The sequence below is a fragment of the Clytia hemisphaerica genome, unplaced genomic scaffold, assembly GCF_902728285.1.
Source record: "Clytia hemisphaerica strain Z4C2 unplaced genomic scaffold, Clytia hemisphaerica genome assembly, whole genome shotgun sequence".
In the NCBI taxonomy this organism is placed as follows: domain Eukaryota; kingdom Metazoa; phylum Cnidaria; class Hydrozoa; order Leptothecata; family Clytiidae; genus Clytia; species Clytia hemisphaerica.
This window is the reverse complement of record NW_027103962.1, coordinates 1,856,634-1,868,303: the sequence shown is the minus strand read 5'-3', so window position 1 is coordinate 1,868,303 and position 11,670 is coordinate 1,856,634.

The following is an 11,670-nucleotide window of genomic DNA, read 5'->3' as shown; positions in this document are numbered from 1 at the left end:
CCCTATGCGGCCTTTGAAACTCACATCCTCTTGAAATACAGCGTGAATTAGCGAAAAATGTTCCCCTCTCAGCCCTTTTGATTATATTATGTTATATTACTTTTAAACATGGGAACATACTGATGTGTCGAGTACTAAAATGCATACATGTTTTTTTTTTATAAGCATAACGCTTATAAGCATATGAAGGCTCAGATTTGCAGAATTTCTAAGCATAACATGAGCATATATGTCAGCCTAAAATATTTTTTAAGTGGTCATTTTTATCTGTTTTTGTTTCATTTTTATCTGGTTTGGTAGAGGTCAAGTAAAAAATAAGACATTCCACGGCTAGCTACATTCCACTGCTCCCAAAATCTGAACAAATTTTTTACAAAAATTTCTGAAATTTCATTAAAAAACTTGGCTCGGGGTGAATCATAAGCATAATTCTTAAGCATGTAATAAGCATAAACTATGCCTGGATGCTTTGAGAACTTAAGCATACACGAGCCTGACCAAGGGGCATACACTTGCTTATAAAAAAAAAAACATGTACCACAAAAACAAACTTGCGCAGTAGCGTTCTCAGGGGTGTCGGAAAATTTGTGTAGGAGAGTGCAATTTTGTTACAAAGTTATTATCTTTTAATGTTATGAATAGATAGTTACTTTGTCATAAAAATCTGCTCTCCTACACAAATTTTCCGACACCCCTGAGAACGCTACTGCTTGCGTGTCAAAATAAAGCATTTTTATAAGGAAATAAACGACCCTCCCTGTTTCACCTTCACACTATCACTGAATAAGAAGTAGCCGGAGGGGGTACTAGGTTTGTGAGTGTAACGGGTATGTCTGAGCCAAAAATCAAAAAAGCTTTACTAAGACAAAAATTATTCTCGATTTCATTGATTTTGGGACCAATTTAAAAGACTAACCTATATGAATTTACACTCCTTTGAGGGACGTTTTATGAAAATGGCTAGAAGCAAAATTTATGACTGAATCATAGACCTCTACAAACTGGAGGACGAATCCGTTAAGTGGGTGCCATCCATTGAGTTTCAAGCCCGAAGGGCTAGAGGCAAAACTTTAACCCTTCTCGGGCAAGAGAAATTGAAGCTACTTATTTCCCATCCAAAACGCGCCGTAATCATGACGACGGATTGTATCTAGCGGTTCCTTTGTTTTGGAAGACTATATTTTTTGAAATCTAGTGATAGATTTTATTTTCAATCCGGCGTTTGTGTAAAACCTACGCGCGCGGGCGTTCTGGATGGGAAATAAGTGGTTTCATTTCCCATCCAGGAGTCCCGTCTCTAGCCTTTCGGGCTTGAAACTCAATGGTGCCAGCAGCCTATTTCCAGGGTCTTTCCGCTATTACCGCGGGCCCTACCCGCAACCGGATGATGGATAGCTGTTCGTTACTTTGTCTACCATTTTTTTTGTTTACATGTGAAATTCCATGTGGGTACAGTCGGGTCTTGCCTAAAAGGGTATAAACCCTATTGTCGACATTCATTCGCTACAGCGGAAGCCGACTAGGCGAAAGAGAAATCAGAAAAATATTAAAAGCGAACAACTGAAAAAAAATCTTTACCTTTCATTACCTCGTCATCAAACAATTTGACTCTTGATGTGGAATTCTTTGTGTTCTTCTCAAGACAATTCTAAACAAAACTTTCGATCAGGTAAATTAGTTTTTTTATTGATGGAAAGGCAGGACTTGTTACTTTTATGACATGGCAAGTTGTGGTGGGGGCGGGGGGGGGGGGAGTTTTCAGAAGAGTCTGACCGCAAAAAAATCTGACAATACATTTGACGGTTGCGCCAGTTTTCTAAAACAAAGCTTGTCCAATAACAAGTGGTAGAAAAAATAAGTGTTTCAGCAAAAAAAACATCCTTTACAGAGGCTTATTAAAACGGCTTTTAATTTTATCTGAAATAAATTTGTTCTTTAGTGTCGCAATTAGAAAACACATTTGCTTTGGGCGGGAGGGAGAGATTTCACTGATTAGTGACAAATTAGAGGAATGAGTGATATTTAAAAAGACAATAATTTGGGCAATATAAGACGTCTTAATTTTACTTTAGGGTCAATAGACAGATAGAAGAGGCTCGTAAATGTTAAAAGATTGTGCAACTATTTTCGGACAAAAAACAGTGTCGAAGCAGTAAAAATACTGGGTTGACTCAATTTCGTCTGGATTCAGATTGTTTCCTTGTCGTAATAGAATGCAGTCAGGACCTCTTTGGTCTTTTTTAACATTAGTTCGGATAGAATAAAAACATACCTGATCAACACAACCAAACCTTCTGTCTTGCGTTTACTCTTTCCTTCCCAACAACTTTCGTTTTTGCTTATGTAGGTTTTAAAATCCACAAGTAATGAACCTCTTATAGCTTTATCTGAATAAATCTATTTGAAAACCTTTTGTCAGGTTTCATTCCGTACGTTTTTTATCCACGTGGTGAACCGGTTTCCCCGATTTCCCGATAATTAAAAATTGGAACTTTCCCGTGGGCGGGATTGGGCGTACCGCCATCGCGAAATATTTTTCGTGAAAATTTACCGTATTCTAACGCTAATATAATCTAGATAGGAAACAAATATCAAATTTGATCTTTTTTTTCTCGTATTTCTAAATTTCAAGATAAAAAGAACTATCTACGAATTATTATTTTTAATGGGCGTTGAATCGACATTGACATATTTAATGATGTCATAATCAATGCCGTGAATATTTTGGATAAATGCCACTAAAATATACAAGATAAGTAAACATAAATTTATCGCCCGCGAGCACGGCTTAGCTAAGCGCACCTCTCTTATTCATTATCTAAGAATTGAAGCGGGCAAAGATTACCGTGCGGCTGATAGCAGACGAAGGTTTTTTTGAAAATATTTTCAGTTATAATCCAAGGTAGAACAAACTAAACATAGAAAGGGGGTATTTTTTAGTGCTCTATACGATGATCGGTATTTTTTTTGAATTCTATGTTTAGATTTTTCTACCCAGCCCCGTTGCTATGTACGCGCGCCCGGTTGCTAAGACCTTTGCTTGAAATCGAAAGCGAAACCAAGATTATTTAGCGCACACTGCCGTTTGCGTAATATCGATAAAGTGAAATGAGGTCCTGACTGATAGAATGTGTCAGACTAGTGAGATTTATCCGTTGTGATGATTAAATAGAGCATATCAAAAATGTTTCTTTTTGAGTCGGAAAAATCTATGACCAGTTCGGAACAAAATCCATAATAACAGCACTCATACCGTGAAAAAGGGTAACTTGCATCAGTGGAGGCTAACATGCATATACACAGACCAACTATAGAGCAGTATTACTTTCTTCAAAGTGTTGACATGGAAACATTAGGCCGATGAAATTTACATATGAGTTTACCGTCGTGAACTTACCCAAAAATAGATGCGGCATGATTTCATTATTCATTATTCATTATTTTCCCAACAGCACCTTATCCACCATTTCTGCCAATCATGCTCTCTCAAAATAAAAAATTTTGCTTCGCTGCAACCCTTCGCATCTTTTGCGAACGAAAAATAAAGATCGATTGCTACAGTGGCGCTAGATTTTGCAAAAAACTAAAATGGCGGTCAGGGCGGTTTGGCAGATATATGGGCGGGACGCCCACTGCAGTTGTAGGATTGAGGGCGGCAGCATTTTCTGTAATAAATCTTCTTTGTTTACCCGTGTAAACATGCGTAGAGACGATTTTAACAAAGATAGAGGTTGTAGTTGTAAAGAAATATGGAAATAATGAAAAATTTATGAATTTTGAAAAGAATGAAATTTTCATGCGGGTGCTTTTTAGAGATGCGGGCGGCCGACGGTAAACTCATATATAAATTTCATCGGCCTTATGACATTATGACAAAATTACTTGACAATAGAAAAACGTACCTTTGATCAGAATCACATGTCACAAGTTTCGAAGAGCGTGATTGTAAATGTCTTTGTCAAGTAATTTTGTCATAATGTTTCCATGTCAACACTTTGAAGAGAAGTAATACTGCTCTAGTTGGTCTGTGAATTGGGGTATATGCATGTTAGCCTCCACTGATTCAAGTTACCCAATCTCACGGTAGTAAGTAGTTTAAGCAGACTGTGCCTTTAATTTGCATTAAAATATTTTGCAATAGTAGAACTTTCTCTAACTTTCAACAATGATAGAACAAACCTATTTAAACAAAATTAACCAGCACATTTTTTATCTTTCTACTTCTTCCTCTTCAATGAAGCGCTCGAAGTCTACTGAAGATAAGAATATAATAGCCAAGGCAAGGTTCTAAGCTAATATTATAATTTTGACTTTAAAAAATATGTTTACTATTAGCTTAGTTGCAAACAAACCCTGTAAAAACATGCTTGCCTTTGCCGAAGACTTTTCGTATTCCCAAGGCAATAAAAATATTTTGTCATCAAAGGCGAAAATAACAACATCTACATTATTCCCAAGAGCAATTGAAATGTCTCTTTGCCAAACTCAAAATGAAGTTGGTGGGTTTCATGAGCTTTCCTATAGTACCGTGAAATCGGGTAACTTGCATCAGTGGAGGGAAACTTGCATAGCCATCAAATGCCTGACCAAAGCAGCAAAATTTCAAAACAAATGTAATGTTGCAAGAACTATGTAGCTCTACTCTACCATTTTAGAATCTCATATTTGTGTGCAAGTGTTTTTGGCGAGTGTTTGTTATTGTACTTGCTGACAGAATCGTGGGTAAATAAAACAGTATGATTGGATAATAAAAAATCATGCTGGATCATAAATTTTAAGATGGTGGGAAATGTTTCTCAATGGCTGCTGGATGTGTACTGTAATCTCAAATTTAATTCTCAAACATAATTATGCATGACATCACTTATGATTAAGAGATATACATTTTACAACCTGCAAATTTTGTAAATCAAAATGTAACTTTGTAGTTTAATGGCCCGCCATGTCATTCAATTGAGGGTAATGCGTGTTAGCCATGCAGTTTATCTGATCTCATGGTATATAATATGAAGACAAACTAGAAAATTCACCCCTTTAGATTGTTTTATTTCATTCAAGCGCAAGATATTGTGAAAGCGCCAAATATTTTGTTATCCAATCACCACAATATCAATTATTTTGTTTTGTCCAATCAAAAAATTGTCATGTGATTGTTTGAAAAGAAGTATCCAATCAAATGAAGGTAAAGCGCTTTCATCCAATCAGAAAGCTTTCTTTGAAAAAATAATACTCACATCAAATTCCTGCTTTCGTTTGAGGATTAATGAAAAGAAAAAAATCAACTCTTAGAATCAAGGATTCATTGTGACGCTGCAAATTTCTTTTTCTTCATTTTTGAGGAAGGCAAGTTGGGGGAAAGTTGAAAATGATACCAAGATTTAGCTTGTGAAAGCTGCTATTCATATTTATAATCTCTGAAAGCCCCATACCTTGTTATCAATTACAATTGAAGGTAAAGGTAAATTTCTTTGATCTTTGACCTGCTTTGACTATTTTCTTTCATTCCATACAACATATATCAAAAACAAAAGACACAGTTTTTGCCAAGCTGTTCACTGAAACACTGTTTGTTGTGCACTGCGGTGGAGTGCACAATGTAATTTGGGCGGCAACTAACTCGCTTTCTGTTGAATAATCATTTTTGGCGTTTTGACGCTACCAACCTCAAAGTAAAGTGCGCCTTTGTCTTTCCGCAACTCTTCCACCATTTTAGATGGCCTTAACAATAGATCCAAAGTTAATCATCATCAGGGAAGATATTTGTTTTGGTCTCCGGCTTTGGGAAGTACCGGGTGACCCACGAAAAAGTTCGGACCTTTCTCGGCGTCTTGAGGCCGAACAAATGTCCCAAAGTGCTCGGAGTTTTGGTATTTAAAAAGTAGATATCCTAACTTAAAATTTGAGTTATCACTTTTTAAATTTGACCAACTAGTTCTCTACTTATGAGCTTTTAAACTCAAAATTCACTTTTCGGAAAGTGTAAAAAACACGTAAAAAAGAGGTATTGAATTAATGCAATCAATTAGAAAATCTCTTATAAATTGACTTATTTAACGAGTTTTATGACATTAATAATTATTAAAAACACCTTTGAAAGTAGTTTTTGTTTAAAACAAGACTAGTTTTTATCAAAATTGGCACTTTCAAGGAATTTACTCAAAAACTGTATATCAAAAACGTCTAAAAATACCTAATTTGATACCCCTTTTTTACCTGTTTTTTACACTTTCCGAAAAGTGAATTTTGAGTTTAAAAGCTCATAACTAGGGAACTTGTGCGTCAAATTTAAAAATTAATGGCTCGGATTTTAAGTTAGGATATCTACTTTCTAAATAATAAAACTCCAAGCACTTTGGGACATTTGTTCGGCCTCAAGACGCCGAGAAACGTCCGAACTTTTTCGTGGGTCACCCGGTAGTAATGTAACAAATTTAAACGATTGTTTGCTGCAACTTCATTTTTTGTGTGGAGGTCCCTAAGATATTGCAGTTTAATCAGTACATACTCATTTTTCTTCTTTTTATTTCAACTTTTCAATAAAGGTCTGTCTTTACATTTTTTTCAGAAAATCTCTTTTGACGTAAAGTTTTTTCAACCACCCTTACAAAAATGTTTATTTTTAAAGTTTCACAGGTCGCTTTGATACAATATTTCACGGATGATAGAATAAAGGTTAAAGCAAAAGGATTTTTCTTTAAATTTTGTATTTTTATTTTTCTCCTTTCTCCGCCAACTAACCCCATTCGCCAACTGGTCCACCTACTCCAAACAAAATGTCCAATTGACATTTTTTGTGGCAATTTTAAGATTGGATGGCTTCCCTAATCCAAATCATGCATTATGAAGAACCTTCCTTCACCAAATTCAGAGTACAGGAAAATTTAAAAAAATCAAAGTGAGCCTATATTCTGAAAACTAAAGAAATCATTTCTCAATCAGCTATTGCAGCTGAATAAGTAAAAGAAATGATTTAAAAGAAAAAGTAAACAAATCTTGCATCTTTCATGGACCTAATTGAATTAAAGTATTTAACTTAAGTGACAGTTACATTTCAGAATAAAAACATTATTAAACCAAACGAAAGTTATTGTCTGCCAGCTAGATATTTCCCTGTGGGTTCACCTTCAAACTAGATTCTAAATCTAGTGCATGAACTTAAAGGTTTTATTTTTACATAAGTGTTTTCGTTTCGTATCAGACATATGTTTCATATCAGGACAGTATTTATCTATTATTATATTGTGCTGATATAAGCACAAAAACATTTTTCTTTTCCTCTTTCTGACCAATCTTGCTCCACTCCATATATGCGTCAATTCAATGTGAAAAAGGTTGTAAAGTAAGATTGATGAGTAAGCAAACGATATCACTTTTATTTAAAAACAAAACCTGAAATTGCCGTCTGGAAAAGGGTTTTTCACTTTAGAATTTTTCTTTTATGTAAATTTCCAAATTTAATCTTTTGCAAAACCAATTAAGCACAAAACGAAGAATCTTTGTTTTTGCTGACTTCATCAAAATTTCGAGAAAATTCAACTTTGGCTAAAGTTTAAGGGAGATTGGATGAACCATTTTTCAGAAATTCAGAAATTTGCGGTTTTTGCGAAAATCACCAGAGATCAAAGTAGCATGTTTTGCTTGAGATATCCCTGGACTTTAACGGGTCTAATCCATTGCAAGAGGTCAAAGTATCATGTTTTGCTTGAGATATCGCTGGACTTCAATGGGTCTAATCCAATGCAAAGGAGTGTCCCACGAGATTTAGGACCATTGGGAACCAGCTCAGCCTGCTTAAGATATCCTATCTTATTTACACTGGGTATGGAAAACAACCTGCTGTAAAAGCACACCCCAATGCAACTGCAAGGGTCACCTTTTCTTAGTCCATTACTGTAACCTTTAGTTTAGTTTAGCATTTATAGTATATGTTGATTAATCAATCGATCAATTTTCAATTTATGTGAGTAAAAATTTTTTTTTACTATCACACATTAGATGGCTTCTTCTAGCACACTCAGTCGATTTTACATAGGTTTTTTTGCCTAGCTACAATTTTTTAGCTTTATCTTACTACTATACTTTCAATACATAGTACTTTTTCATCATAATATACGTATTGCCATAGAACCTTCAATTAGATATAGTCTAAGTAAGATTTGAGGTTTTTTAGCTCGGATATTTCTTAAATTATGGGAGTTTAAAGAAAAAGTATGGTTTTCATAAATAAACAACCCTTTCTTTTCTGACGTCAAAAGATATCTGAATTGCTTCTTTGATCATAGGGTACGTTTTGAAAGCATTTCCTAAGCTACCTTAGTTTATAAAATTTGGCTTATGGTGTTTTAGTAAGATATTTGACGATGTCATCAAACGGAATAAAACATGCTCTTCAAGCAGTATCAAAAGATTTCTTCCATGAATTAGGGGGTGCTTGGATCCTAAAGCTTAGTAATTTTTGAGATATGTCAGCTTAAAAGTGATAATTTCAAAAGCCGTTTTGCGATGCAAGTGCCCCTTAATTTATAGAAGAAATCATTTTGACACTGCCTGAAGAGTAAATAAGTTTTTCATGTTTAAATTAATTTCTTCAAAAAAATTGTCATCAAAATATGTTTGACCTTTTCATAGTAGTGATAAACTTTGGTTTCAAATTACTTGTTTATTGTCCTTCCATTGGATCGAATTTCTGCGTTGTCTTGCTAATCTTTTCTATAATTATATTTTCTAACAAATTTTGATTAATCATTTATTTACATTTTTTACTTTCTTTTTTGATCGATTGTTATGAAACTTTCAAATTATTTGATTCACTGTGTTGATACTATGTTGTGTCTATACTATATACTTTGGTGTTTTGTATCTAAAAATCTTTAAATTTCAATTATTGAATTTCAGAGTTTTCAAACATTAGGGTTTCATGTCCATCCTATATGGTCTAAATGTTTCTTAAACTTTATTAAAGTTTATTGAAAATTGACCACTATTACTTGAAAGAAGGCAATAATAGTGAAGTTGCTAAAGAAGCATAAAACATTAAAATAGAAACTTTTTTGTTTCCAAACAGATAATACCATAAAAAAGGCCTTAAAGCAACAATAAACATCAATAAACGAAAAACGACTAAACAATTCATTGATTAAACGAAGCACTGAAAATATTGATTTTTTTGTACAAAAAGGACTTGTTTGCATTTTCGAACAATTTTCTTTTGTATTTTTTATCGTTTCCTATACTATTTGAATAAAGCTTTTTTGTTGACTTTTGACAAAACTGGTCAAATAAAGGGTTTTTAGTAAAAAAATCTACCTTTTTTTGTTCAACATTTTCTTACTCTAAATGCTAGTATGAAAGATTGATATTTTGACGAATTCATTTGACATTTTATGACCTAATTATTTGGTTAAAAGCTGACTAAAATATCTTGCTGGAAAACGATTATTTGTTGATGAGAGAAGAATTTGCAACTTATAATGATATTTATTTCAAACTCAGCAAAGTAAATGATAAGGAAGATTCTATTTTTCTAACTGTTCCATTTTATTCTGGGCACACTGTCATAAAATCTTAGACCACGTTCACACGCTACGTTCCGTTTCGCTCCAAAATAAAATGAAGCCATTATTTAAGCTTTGCGTCACTTCTAACCAATAGAATGGCTTCATTTAGTATCGGAGCGAAACGGAACCGTTACGTGCGAACGTGGTCTTAGATCTAGATGATGATCTCCCTTATTTCGAGTTGTTGAAAAACCGCTTGATTCGATATCTTTCTAATGTAAAAAGTGTTTTATCACTTTTTTGACAATTTTGATTTTCATTCAAAGACTTTTGGCGACTTTGTGTTTAGTTAACTTGATTTATCAACAAGTTTGATAAAAAATGAAATTGAAAATATATATTATTTTTCATTATCCTCGATATTTTTTATGGCAAAAACTTTTTTTAAGAAGAATGGCTTTGCATATATGATTACTAAACGTTAAATTATAACGGAAGAATTGTTATTGATTAATGCAAATACTGCCATGTTTGAAAAGATACCTGTGAATGTATTAAACTATTGTCCTTTTTAGATGAAACTATTCATGTTTATCTTAGAATCTTTGTAAATTTTGTATAGCCATGTTCTTATAATATTCAAAAGTCTTCGTATATTGAGGGTATCTAAATATTCTCTAACCGTGATGAGAATATAGAGATGATAAAGGTTTATGATGAAAATGATCACTAATCCTACAATCTTAACTTTTTTCATGTTATCCCTTTTACATTAACAAGATTTTTATCTTGTTGCGTTTCATTTGTAAAAGGGACCTGGTCGTTTTGACCAGGCCAATAAGTAAAAAATATGTCTTGTTATAAAATGTTATATTATTACACAAAAGTGAACCGAAGAATTCTCTTTGGTTTACTCCTGTGTAATAATATAATATTTCATCTTTACTGGACTACAATCAAAGTCCATTCGCTATAAAAAGGCCACCATAAGTTGTAGATTTTTGAAAATGAAGATGAAAAATAGAAAAGAAAAACTAAACTTTTTTTATCCTTTGGAGCTAGAAACTTCATTTTGGTACAAAGGTAATTTGAAGCCTTCAGCTATTGTTATTTTTCTCTTCAAGTTCTTGCATCGAAGGTTATTGCCTCTAGGAGGTAGTTCGTCGAAGTACCCCCCCCCCCTCGAAGTAGAAAAACCCCGTTTTTAAATTTCTATGCAATAATTGTATGTGAACTTGCATATCTGAAATCAAGAGGCTTCAAAGTGTTTTGAACAATTTTTCACCTTATTTTGCTTCATCCTTTTTGTCTTAACAGAAAAGTGATGAAAAACAGTATTCCTTATCCGGCTATATCATTTAATCTTTTCTTTATACTTTGAAATGATTTATTTGGTTTAGCAAACTTACTACGTGATTTTTTATGCTTCTAGATTTCACAATAATATGCAAGAAAATTCGACGAGACTAAAAAATAATAAATTGACTCCGTTTTATCCTAGATTCTCTACAACGTCATAATAAAGGGTTCGAATTTCAATTTTGTTATGTTTCTCCTTTCATTTTATTACTGTTCGTATTTTTCTTAATTTTACTTTAGGGGAAATAAACTTTCGCGGAAAGAAATTTTTACGAGTTACATAATTCCAAGAACAATTCGTTAACAAAAAGTTAATACACGAAAGTTCATTCCTATCAAAAAAGGATGATTATGAAATTGTTGCTTTGATAATCATCTAAACAATTTTAAAGTAAGAAAGAAGTAGACTTTAAGCTCACTTTTTAACCCAAAATTAAATCTTGGAAAAATGCGAAGAAAATTTCGTGATTTGTAGAAGTTTCTTCCACTGATGTAATTTTATCTGCCATTTTGATGCGTTTTTTTGCTATTTTTTTCAAATTTCAATGATGTCAATGGTCTTTTGGAGAGTATGTGTCTTTTGAAACTTTCAAAAATTGTTTTCTGTCATATCAGGGGATTTGTTAAGTGACGAACTCTTGATTCTTATCCGACGAATTTTTAGCAAATCACTATGTATTTGTCCGTGGACTAGCAAATAAAAAACATACTAAAAATTCTATTTTACCGTTAGCATGAGCAAAAAAGAAAAGTAGCTGCGTACATTAAGGATTCAAAAATCCTTTCAAATATTTAACTCTCTTTCTACAGGGAA